Genomic DNA, 11,921 nt, shown 5'->3' with positions numbered 1-11,921 from the left:
AATCCAGCATTAACTAAGCATTAACCTAGCATTAGCTTAACATTAGCATGAGTCTAACATTAGCATAGCATTAGCATTGTTTTAGCCTAGCATTACAATTAACCTATCAATAGCATTAGCATTAACCTAGTCTTAATGAATGTATCAGATGATCACGCTAAAGATAAAGCGGAGTAATTTATAAAAACATTTAGCCTCAAACACACTTAATATCCCTTTATATGAGCTTTGAATGTGATGTAAACGTGTGACTGTTTCACTGTGAATTTAACCTGCAGATAAAATCACACAAAGTTCAAACAGCTGACTATTAGGACTGCACATTGAGCCACAAGTAAGTACTTTCAAATTAAAATGAACAACTTGATAATAGGAGAAGAATTTAAATCCCCTCCAAAAAACCCACTTCCTTCCAGAAACAATAAATCCAACCTGGCAACGCAGCTTCTACGTCAACTAACTTTCCTCTTTTACATTGGACGTTTTCCCTCTGCAAAGATCAAAAAGTATTAATGGTTTATGCTTTCTGACACGTCAGCTTTGAATAAGTCCAAACTTCTTAAAAGATAAATTCCTCACCCTCGTTGTTATGATGCATCACAGCAATATATTTCAACTTAAAGTGTTGCATAATGTGCTTGTAGGTGGTTTATATAATATCAGAGTTATTTAAAACGGTTCAAAAACACGGTTAATTACAAATCACTGCCAGGCCTAAAGAACCAGTTTCTCTAATTTTATGAGCTTTACAGAAGCTTTATGAGCGTGGGAACCCCTCCCTCCATGGCCGTCACACAGCTACGCACACTTGGTGCATCAAACCCAAACAAAATAGGACAAGTTGCTTTGGGTTTTTTTTTTTTCAGAGAGCAGATTCAGTCTGGAAAGTATGCAGCAAACCACTAAAGAGATGCTCTGCTGGACTCCTGGTGTGAACGCCGCCGCTTGAGGAGCAACACTTTGAACTTAATGAGGTCTGTATGGGGTGAATATAAAAACTCACTGTTTCATAACTGACATATTTTCAATATTTAGCTAATTTTTCTTTCATTTGAGACAGAAATGTATTTGATTGTAAAAAATGTGTACACAAAAAAAAGAAATCTAAATGTAAATTTGAAATCTGAATCTAAATGTTAAATTTAAATCCCTTCATTAATCCATCTAACCATTTTCTCTTGAGCTTGTCCCTGTTTTCAGGGTCGCGGGTAACAAGCATGTGAGAAAAAGGATAGATGGGTGGATTTAGATTTAACATTTACATTTAGATTTATTTTGCATGTGTACACATTTTAAATTAAATCTTAAATCTTAAACCTAAATCTTAAATCTAAATCTAAATCTAAATCTTAAATAAATTAGATTTACCATAGATGTTCAATTAACATTTATATTTCGATTTATTTTTCATGTGTACACATTTTAAAATAAATATAAATGTTAAATCTAAATCTAAATGTAACTGGTAAATCTAAATGTAAATTAAAATGTTAAATCAAAATCTAAATGTTAAATCAAAATCTAAATGTTAAATCAAAATCTAAATGTTAACTGTAACTCTAAATAAATAAAATTTAACATTTAGATTTTCATTTAAAATTTAGATTGATATAGAACATATTCTTTTACATGAATATCTGTCTGAAATGAAAAAAAAAATAGCTAAATGTGTGGAAAGTGAGCCAAATGTTCAAAATATGTCGATTATGGATGAGTGTTTACATTCAGCACTCCATAGTCTTGTACTGCTCGATTACCAGAAACGACTTGTGTCAGTAGAAATCACTTGATGGAAGCCCCCTCTAATCCACACAGAGAAAAGTAAAGTGGGTGAGGGGTGTCGGGCGAGTATAAACTCCTGTTCTTTTGTGGCCTGTCAGAGTCGCTCCGAGCTTTCAGGGTCAGTGAGGATGGGGGGGGGGGGATCTCCCTTTCTGCGCTCAGTGGGGAACAGCTCATGCCTGACCAGCTCTTTCTCTCTCCTGCTGAGTCAATCTATAAATGCTCTTTCTCTCTCCTTGTCTCACTCTGAACTCTGAAGATATGCAGCAGCAAACCATTGTTTGTTTGGGATATCATTGACCTCTGCATGTGTGCACGCTAGGCCAGGACCTCCACAGGATGTAATGCCCTGGTGGCAACGAGTCAGACACATGGATTTCATTAGAATGGTTTCTGCCCAGTTAGAGCTGCTGGAAATTAAAACATTTTATCAGATAAAGACAGTGTAGGCTTCACAAATCTATGAACGCCCGTTTCCGTCACTACGAAAAATACATAAAAAACACTACTGCAAGTCATAATGAGTTAGGAAAGTCATACGTATGAGATAGAAAGTCAAAATTATGAGAAAGAAAGTCATATTTATGAGAAAGAAAGTCATTTATGAGAAAAAGTCATAATTCTGAGAAGGAAAATCATAATTCTGAGAAGGAAAATCATAATTATGAGATAGAAACAAGTCATAATTATGAAAAAGAAAGTCATATTTATGAGAAAGAAAGTCATAATTCTGAGATAGACAAGTCATAATTATTAGAAATAAAGTCATAACTATAAGATAGAAAGTCATAATTACGGGAAAAAAACTGCATATTTATGAGAAAGTCATAATTATGAGAAAGAAGTTCATAGTTATGAGAAAGAGACAATTATGAGAAAAAGTCATCGTTATGAGAAAAAGTCATAATTATGAGAGAAACAAGTCATAATCATGACAAAGAAAGGCATAGTTATGAGAAAGTCAGATTTATGAGATAGAAAGTCATAATTATAAGAAAGAAATAAGTAATAATTATGAGATAGGAAGTCAATTATGAGATTGAAAGTCATAGTTATGAGAAAATTAATTAGATCTAACATTTAAATTTCAATTTATTCACATGTACACATTTCTAACAATCATATAGAACATGAGCTAAATGTTCAAAATATGTGGGCTATGAAACAGTGAGTTTTTACATTCCACACCTCATACTGGAGGACTGGTCAGACCCAAACGTCCCATAGCAGAGACTCTGTGTCCCAGTGTTCCAGCTGTTCCAGGGGTCTAATTATGCTGGGTTTGAAACGCACAGACACTCCAAAGACAGACTCTGTAAATGACACACAGTCATTAGTGGGGAAAATATGCTGCTTTCTCTATTCTTTTGAGGGCTTGGCATTGCCACACAGTGCCATGACAAAAAAACGCAATAAAGTATTTATTGTCTCGGGGGTTAGAAATGGACGCATTGCTCCGCACAGACTGGAATGGCATTTACACAGAAGTTTTTGGCTGTAAACGCATTTTATGTGAAACCCAAGATATAATTAGAGACGTGTGGCTTTCTAAGAAAGGAGTGAGACCTCTACGGGTGTGCATGACGTCCTGTCTTTGCCTTTCACTCCTTCATTATGTCCAGCGGCTCCCGCATATTTTGTGTCAGAAATAAAGTTTGCATGAGGAATTTCACGGGCCGCCGCAGCACAAATACATTAGGCTATAGGGTCAGAAATATGAATGTGACGTTGTGGAGCTGGAGCTGTCCAGCACACTGACTTCTGGACTCCAGGGCCGAGGCTGTCCCTGATTCACCCGGACCTGCAGAGCGTTTCTAATCATCTGCGTACTTCTACTGTGAGCTCGGAGTTTAACATGAATACAGGTTATCAGTTTCGGCCACACATGGGTTGGGTTTGTAAAAGTGTTTGGAAGATTTAATCGGATCAGAGCAGAAAATCTAACAAGATTAGAAGCTATTTGCAGCAGTGTTGTATTGTTATTTTGGATTTTGCCAACTTTTTCCATTATTATTCCTAGTTTTTGGCTTTGTGAAGCAGGCGCGCACACACACACACACACAAGGATTTTATGAATCTGAAGAAATGTTTTATCTGTTACAGACCCCACACGAAGATTTAAAAAAAAAAAATCAGAGACAGAACAGTTTTGCAGCACACACGCATATGTATGGTGTAGATTTTAGGAGGTATCAGGTTTCAGGAAAACCTCTGTCATTTATCAGACCAAACGGAATTATGACTCAGCAAAACCTCCGTCAGATGAAATGGCTTCTTGCTTCAAAATAAAAATCATCAGTCTCAACGGCCTCAGGCCATATAACACTACAGGGCGTTTTATTTTGAAAGAACCGGAAGTACACATGACAAAGCAAGACGAAAAGCTGTTCCTTTTACTTTTTTTAAAGTTAAGACATATCAAGGTATTGCTTGATCAATAAATATGTAGTAAAATAAAACATTGATATACCTCAACCTTTAAAAATAAAAATAAAATAACAGCTTTCAACTTACTCTCATATCTGTAGCAGCACATATTATGCGTCATGTGTATTTCCGGTTTCTTCAAAATAAAATGTGACATAATGCTGCGTTTCAAGCAACTGGGAACTCTTGATTTTAAGACTTCCTACTTGGAACGCCACCTGAATTAAAAGCTCCTACGTGTAAAAGATGCAAAATAACTAATATCATAGTCGTCAGCCATGTTTGAAATACTTCACTGTTTCAACTCCAAAAATCAGCGTTCCGAGTTGCCTTGAATGCAACATCACGTGTCAACTTGTTTCTTGATTGGCTATATTTCGTTCCAAGAAACAGATCATGGAATTATGAGTTGGGGGTCGCCGGCTTTCCTCACACCCACACACAAACAAGTTTTGGTCGTAATTATTGAAGAAGTTGAATATTTATGATTGTCGGCCCAGACCTGTTTTAGAGCAGATTATCAGGAGAAATTCACTCTTAACAAGCCTCAGATTACAGGCTCCAAACACACAACTATGAATATGCACAAATAACAGAAAATGATTCAAAAATTACAGCAATGCACAAAATTACTCAAACAAGATTCAAAATTACACAAAAACAAAGCAGGTAGATATCGTATATCGTCATTTTGAGAAAAAGAAAAAAAATAGAAATATGAATTTTGGTCCATATCGCCCAGCAGCCTCACACAAACCTATCACACGCACACACACCCCTGCGTGCCCTCCCCCCACCACACTCCCACCTTCCCAGCACGGCGTAATGACTGAAGAGGAAGCGACGGCGTTGTTCTGTGATTTAAAAGCTGCAGTGGGATTAACTTTCCATTCTTCTCTCTTAGTTTTTGCAAAGCTGACACGTTTATTTACTTTAGCAGCTTTTTACCACCACTTCTCCTCCTCACTCAGCGATAAGACAAAGTAACCACGTCATTAGTCCAACCTCGGCCCTGCTCAACTAAACAATCCACAGAGTCCTTCACATCAGTCTGACATTTGACCAAAAGTAACCAGACATGCCTGTACAGATTGGTTCACATCTTGTCTTTCTAATAAATAATTACGGTGGCTAGGAAGTGTCAGGTGAATGCATTTACAGAAACGAACACAAATGCAAACAGGTCACAACACGAATGCAAACCGGCCACAACGGAAGTGTTTCCGACGGACCGGTATTACAGACGGACGGGTATTATGATATGATAGCCTGATATGAAAAATATAAGAGTATCCTAATCAACTTTCACTTACTTTCATACGCGTTTCCATGTCTTCTTCTTCTTCTTAACTGTTCTGGTGGGTTAAAAACATCCGCCAGAAACGTGTCCGTCTGTAATACCGGTCTGTCGGAAAAACATCTGTTGTGGCCATTTTGCATTTGTGTTCATTTCTTTAAATGCATTCACCTGACACTTCCCAGCCACCGGGTTTCCGCAACGGAAGTGTTTCCGACGGACTGGTATTACAGACGGACACGTTTCTGACAGATGTTTTTAACCCACCAGAACAGTTAAGAAGAAGAAGAAGACATCGAAACGCGTATGAAAGTAAGTGAAAGTTGATTAGGATACTCTTATATTTTTCATATCAGGCTATCATATCATAATACCCGTCCGTCTGTAATACCGGTCCGTCGGAAACACTTCCGTTGTGACCTGTTTGCATTTGTGTTCAGTTCTGTAAATGCATTCACATGACACTTCCCAGCCACCGTAAATAATAGTGCATGAAACGAAGCCGCAATTAACACTCGCAGTATTAAAGAAAGAAGTGAGTGTGGCGAGATTTTTGCCTCCTATAGGGGGCGCACGTGAGCCTCAAGATTCTTCTTCTACTCAGTGACAGCAAGCCATCAACTAATAAGCTGTGTTCGAAATCGCATCCCAACGTACTAGTCATCCTAACGTACTAGTCACCCAAACGTACTAGTCACCCAAACGTACTAGTCACCCAAACGTACTAGTCACCCAAACGTACAAGTCACCCAAACGTACCAGTCACCCAAACGTACCAGTCATACTAATGTACTACTCATCCTAACGTACTACTCATCCTAACGTACTAGTCACCCTAACGTACTAGTCACCCTAACGTACTAGTCACCCTAACGTACTAGTCACCCAAACGTACCAGTCATACTAACGTACTAGTCATACTAACGTACCAGTCATACTAACGTACTAGTCACCCAAACGTACTAGTCACCCTAACGTACTAGTCACCCTAACGTACTAGTCACCCTAACATACTAGTCACCCTAACGTACTACTCACCCTAACATACTAGTCACCCAAACGTACCAGTCATACTAACGTACCAGTCATACTAACGTACTAGTCACCCAAACGAACCAGTCATACTAACGTACCAGTCATACTAACGTACCAGTCATACTAACGTACTACTCATACTAACACTGACATAAAAATAAGTATGTAGTGCGTTCACATTAGATTGTATGGAAAGATTGAAGTATGCATGGTGGGGACACTAGTCATACTCAATTTTCCCATGATGCATTGCGAACAGAATGTAAAATCATACTGGGACCGACTTCACGGTAAAAACAAACAATCTTTTCAAAACAAAAGCATCTCTTCTTGTCTTCCATTAGTTTTTAACACTTTTGTAAATAGAGCTCTTGTTTTGAAATTAACAGGAAGTTTAGGGTCTCTGAAAATGTTTAATTGTCAGCATGAAATGTGTTCATTTTGTCTTCTTTTTGAATAATTTGTTCATGGTTCATTAATTCAGGCAACTTTTTTCAGGAAATGCACTTCGATGTGCTGACATGTTTCAACTGTCAACTGCCAGTCTTCCTCAGAGGCGTCTGCTGAAAAAAGTTGTGTGAATAGATGAAACTAACAAATTATTCGAAAGGGAGACAAAATGAACTTGCTGGAATTACTGCATCTTGAGCATGGGTTGAATTATACAGTAAAGGTAAAGGTAAGAGCATAAAAACCTATTTTTGTTATTTTTTGCAAATGAAACCAATGAAATACTGTGTGATAGTGATGGTGTGCAGCAGCTGTCAACCGGCCTGCACATGTTCTCCATCCATTAGAAGCTGAGTGAGCAGCTGTCTGAGTCCTACAGTGGACGAGCTCCGACCTATGACCTCATCAGTCACCCTCAATCCAAACAGGATGTGATGGAGCAGGTTGAGGTTCACTCTGCAGATGGTACAGCCTTTTAACCCCCCCACCCCATCCCCCCGGCAGCACTAACACCTGTAGCACCTGTTTACAACCATCAGTGCTTTTATTCTGAAGGGTCATATTCATCAAGCTGCTTTAGACAACAGAAATTCACACAGAAAAGGTTTGTTAGGTTTTTTCCAATTTTTTTGTGACAAAAACTTAATTTTGACAAAAAAAAAAAACATGTTAAAAAAGCTATTTAATATAAAATATATTTAATTTACGTTGACTCAACTGTAATTTTGTCACACAGGACGAAATGTTATCAGAACTAATGTGATTGTGTGATCTTATTGATTATTAGAATACTTACCATATTTATTTAGTTGACTAAAATAGTCCTGATGACTAAATCTGCATTGTATTATAGTCAAGAGTACAAATGAATCAAGATTTGCTGTCAAAATTAACACTTATACTGTATATAGTTCACCATATAGGTAGATTTATATCCTGATAACAACATATATATATCCTGAAGTAGTATTTCTTCCTTAAAATTACATGAAATGTAAGCAAAATTGCTTTTCATTATATATTTTATTATATATAAAAATCATCTCTGTAATTAAATTGGTAACATGACTTTTTTCCTAATTCTCAGCACATTTATGAGTTCACGACCATTTTGTGACATTGTTTTGGCCTAAAACGCCCGATTTTGCAGCAGCTTTTTCCAAATATTGTTTTGAAAGTTGTGACTAAGGTTACTTATGTTTTTATAATAAGGCCGTATTATTTTCCATAACTTTGCATAGACTGGTCAATTAAAAAAAAACAAAAAACAAAGGTGATTGCATTTCAGTTTTTTCATATTAATACAGAAAAGAGCAGATTCACAATAATTTACCAAGATATTAATCATTACCATCACGGTGTAAATGTCTGTTTGTGTAAGTTTTTAAAACTAAAACACTTGCAGCAGATCCTGAGGACTGGCTGTGTGTGTGTGTGTGTGTGTGTGTGTGTGTGTGTGTGTGTGTGTGTGTGTGTGTGTGTGTGTGTGTGTGTGTGTGTGTGTGTGTGTGTGTGTGTGTGTGTAACTGATCCTATAGCAGCCTGGTGTTGGCCCGTTGTCAGGAAAATGTCACATGAGTCGTAGAGACGGTCATTGCTTGGATCTCTTTTCCTGCTCAGCTACACGAGGCCACACTGAGGTGCACAGGCTTCAATCTTTGCCCATTATGATATAATAACTACGCAAGATCTGAATTTGTAAGGCGAACAACCTGAAAACCTGTATCTGGATTTGACAAGTTTGTTCTTTTTACTAATTCAACTGAATGTAATAATGCAGTAAAAACAGAAGACTGACCTTGACTGTAAAGGTCAAGGTCACACATTGAAATGTTGTTCAATGGTACCAGTCTGAGCACTGTATCTCAATTTGTGGCCAAGTTATAGGGAAAAAAGTTTTTTTTTTTTTTTTGTGATGTCATGAACTTTGACCCCTACCGGTCTTTTTACTGGTAGGTTTTACAGCTTTGGTCTAATGAAATAAAATACTCCACTTGAGATGAGCTTTTCAGAAATGTAAGCATTGAACTTGTTTGATAAATATCTGTAGAGATATTTATCACATTTTGTTTTTTGACACTTGACCCAACCTTGACCTTTCAGCTCCAAAAAAGGTCCACTGCACATACTTGACATTGACCCTATGAGATGACATATGTGTCATTAGTGCTGCATGAATAGACTAGGAGGAGTTCTACGACAAAGCAAGTTGCGTAACAAAAATAAGAACTTCTACGAGAACAATGTATTTGGCAATTTTCAATTGCCAAATACAAGGCAAGGCAAATTTATTTGTATAGCGCATTTCATACACAAGGCAACTCAATGTGCTTTACATGATCAAACATTCAATAGCTTAAAATCAATAAGTACATTTAAAACCATCAGTAAAATCAATTAAAATCATCCACAACATGACAAAATATCTTCCTCTCAATCATACGCAATAGAGAAAAATGTTCACATGTGCTGCTGACTTCAGCTCTGCTACAGTTTGTTCCACTTCTTAGCAGCATAACAACTAAAAGCAGCATCACCATGTTTACTGTGAGCTCTGGGCTCCACTATCTGACCTGTGTTCATAGATCTGAGAGACCTGCTGGGTTCATACCTGACTAACATGTCACTGATGTATTCTGGACCAAACCCATTCACAGATTTATACACCAGCAGCAGAACTTTACAGTCTCCTCTGAGGCTGACTGGGAGCCAGTGTAAAGACTTTAAAACTGGACTAATGTGTTCTGACCTGTTTGTTAAGGTTCAGACCTGAGCTGCAGCGTTCTGAACCAGCTGTAGATGTTTGATGTTCGTTTGGGGGATTCCTGTCATACATGACGTCAAAAACCAAAGAAGGGTGATTTTTTACTCTTATTGTGTATCGAGTAGATCTTTCTCAGAGTTGTGTAGCATTGTGTGTTGATTTTGTGGTTTTGTGCCTTAAAGGTTACAAATCAACGAAAGCTTCTGGTTGCTGCTCCGTTGCTTTCTTCCAGGACAACAACACATGGCTCCACTGTGAGGAGGAAATAAGTGGAAAACACATAAAAACTAAACAGGACTCCACGGAAACGCAGCAGTTTACCTGCTTTCACTCACAGAAGCTTTGGAGGAATTCAGTCAGATTCAGATACAACGTTAGGAACGTTCTGGAAAAGCGTTCAACGGTCTAGTGTCAGACCGAACCTCAAACCAGCCACATTAATATGGTCTAAGGATGGTGGCGAACAAAGGCAGATGTCTGCCACCCAAGTTGGCATCCAACATACATCCAACCATCTCTCCTCCAACGCACTGCAGCGTTGCTAATAATAATTAAAGTTGAAAGCTTTCTGCCCCAAAGCCACAGTCAACATCATCCGACAACATTAGATCCTTATCAATGATTGAAAGTGTCTGACAGCAGAACCATATAAGGAGTCCCAGGCTATCCAAAGGCATTCGTTTGGCTCCACAGAGGAATGTTTAATTAATTTCATTTCTGTGAGGCCATCGGAATGAGCAGAACGCCATAACGAGGCATTGGAAGGAGGGAAATATGTGATGGATGGATGGAAGGGGGATGGGGGGGGGATGGGGGGGGGGGGGGGGGGGGGCGATGATGGCAATTCACTCATCTTTTTCATCTCGCTGAGTTTTATGAGGCCAGTTGTTTTTAAAGACGTTTTTGTTTTAATACAAACCAGAAGTTGTTTATGGAAAACTTTGGCCAACATTCACTTTAGTTTGTACAAAGTTCAACTCAAAGGTTTTCCACTCATCCAGGAAGTGCAGGAAAACCTGCCTTTTTCGTTGGATTTTCACTTCCTTTTTTCTTTAGGATGTTAATGTTTCATCAGTGAGAGCTAGTGCTAGCATGCTGGTTAATAGCTGAGGGACACAGTGTAGCATTAGATGATGAACGCAGCCTGCATGGAAGGTTGAAGGTGGGATATCGCGTTATTAAAATGTCACAAGATACTGTATATCATCAATGGAGTGGTATCTGTTTTTACAGTCATTTTGCTTAATTTTTTATGTCATTTTTTGCGTTTGTTGTTTTCTAGAGTCATTTTTGTTTTCATTTCTCAATTATTGTATGTATTTTTGGAGTCATTTTGTCAATTTTTCTCTCATTCGGTGTACGTGTATTTGTTTCATGTTTTTTTTTACTCATTTTGTCAATTTTTGTCATCATTTTGTCTTTTTTTGAAATTTTGTGATTTCGTTTTTTTTATTTTTTGAGTCATTTTGTTTGCATTTTTCAATCATTGTGTGTATTTTTCTGTCATTGTGTGTGTTTTGAGTCATTTTGCTTATTTTTATTGTCATTTAATATTGTCTGTCAATTTGTGCATTTTTGTCATCATTTTTTCTCTCAATTTTTGTGCATCTGTTGTTTTTGTGTTGTATGTTGTTTATTTTTAATGTGATTTTGCATAGTCTCTCATTTTGTGAATTTTTGTCATTTTTGTGTATTTTTTGTGTTTGTTGTTTTCTATATTTTTGAGTAATTTTTGTGTCATTTTTTTTTCATTGTGTGTATTTTTCAATGAGTGTGTGTATATTTGGAGTCAGCTTTCACAGTTATTTTTTGGGGGCCGCGCAAAATTATGCTGAGGGCCACATGTGTCACGGAGGAGAACATGCAAACCCCACACAAAAAAACCCTCTAATTTAAAGGGTCAATGTTAAGATAAATCTACTTTTCTGTGCTTTAAACATCATAAAGTTCTATTATGACTTCATACACATGATCAAAGTGTTTTTTTTAATCATTAGTCAGAGGGTGATTTACTCCTTTCTTACTGCAGGGTGAACACAAACTCCCACTTTGACGAATTTGACTCGGCACTGAGCTGGAGAAGCCACGCCTCCAGGAAGCTCTCTGCCGTGATTGACATGTAAACACACACGCCCACAAAGGTGAGCATTTCAACGTCCTTTGCGC

Source organism: Gouania willdenowi, chromosome 4 (assembly GCF_900634775.1).
Source record: "Gouania willdenowi chromosome 4, fGouWil2.1, whole genome shotgun sequence".
NCBI lineage: Eukaryota > Metazoa > Chordata > Actinopteri > Blenniiformes > Gobiesocidae > Gouania > Gouania willdenowi.
Note: the sequence above shows the minus strand (reverse complement) of the source record.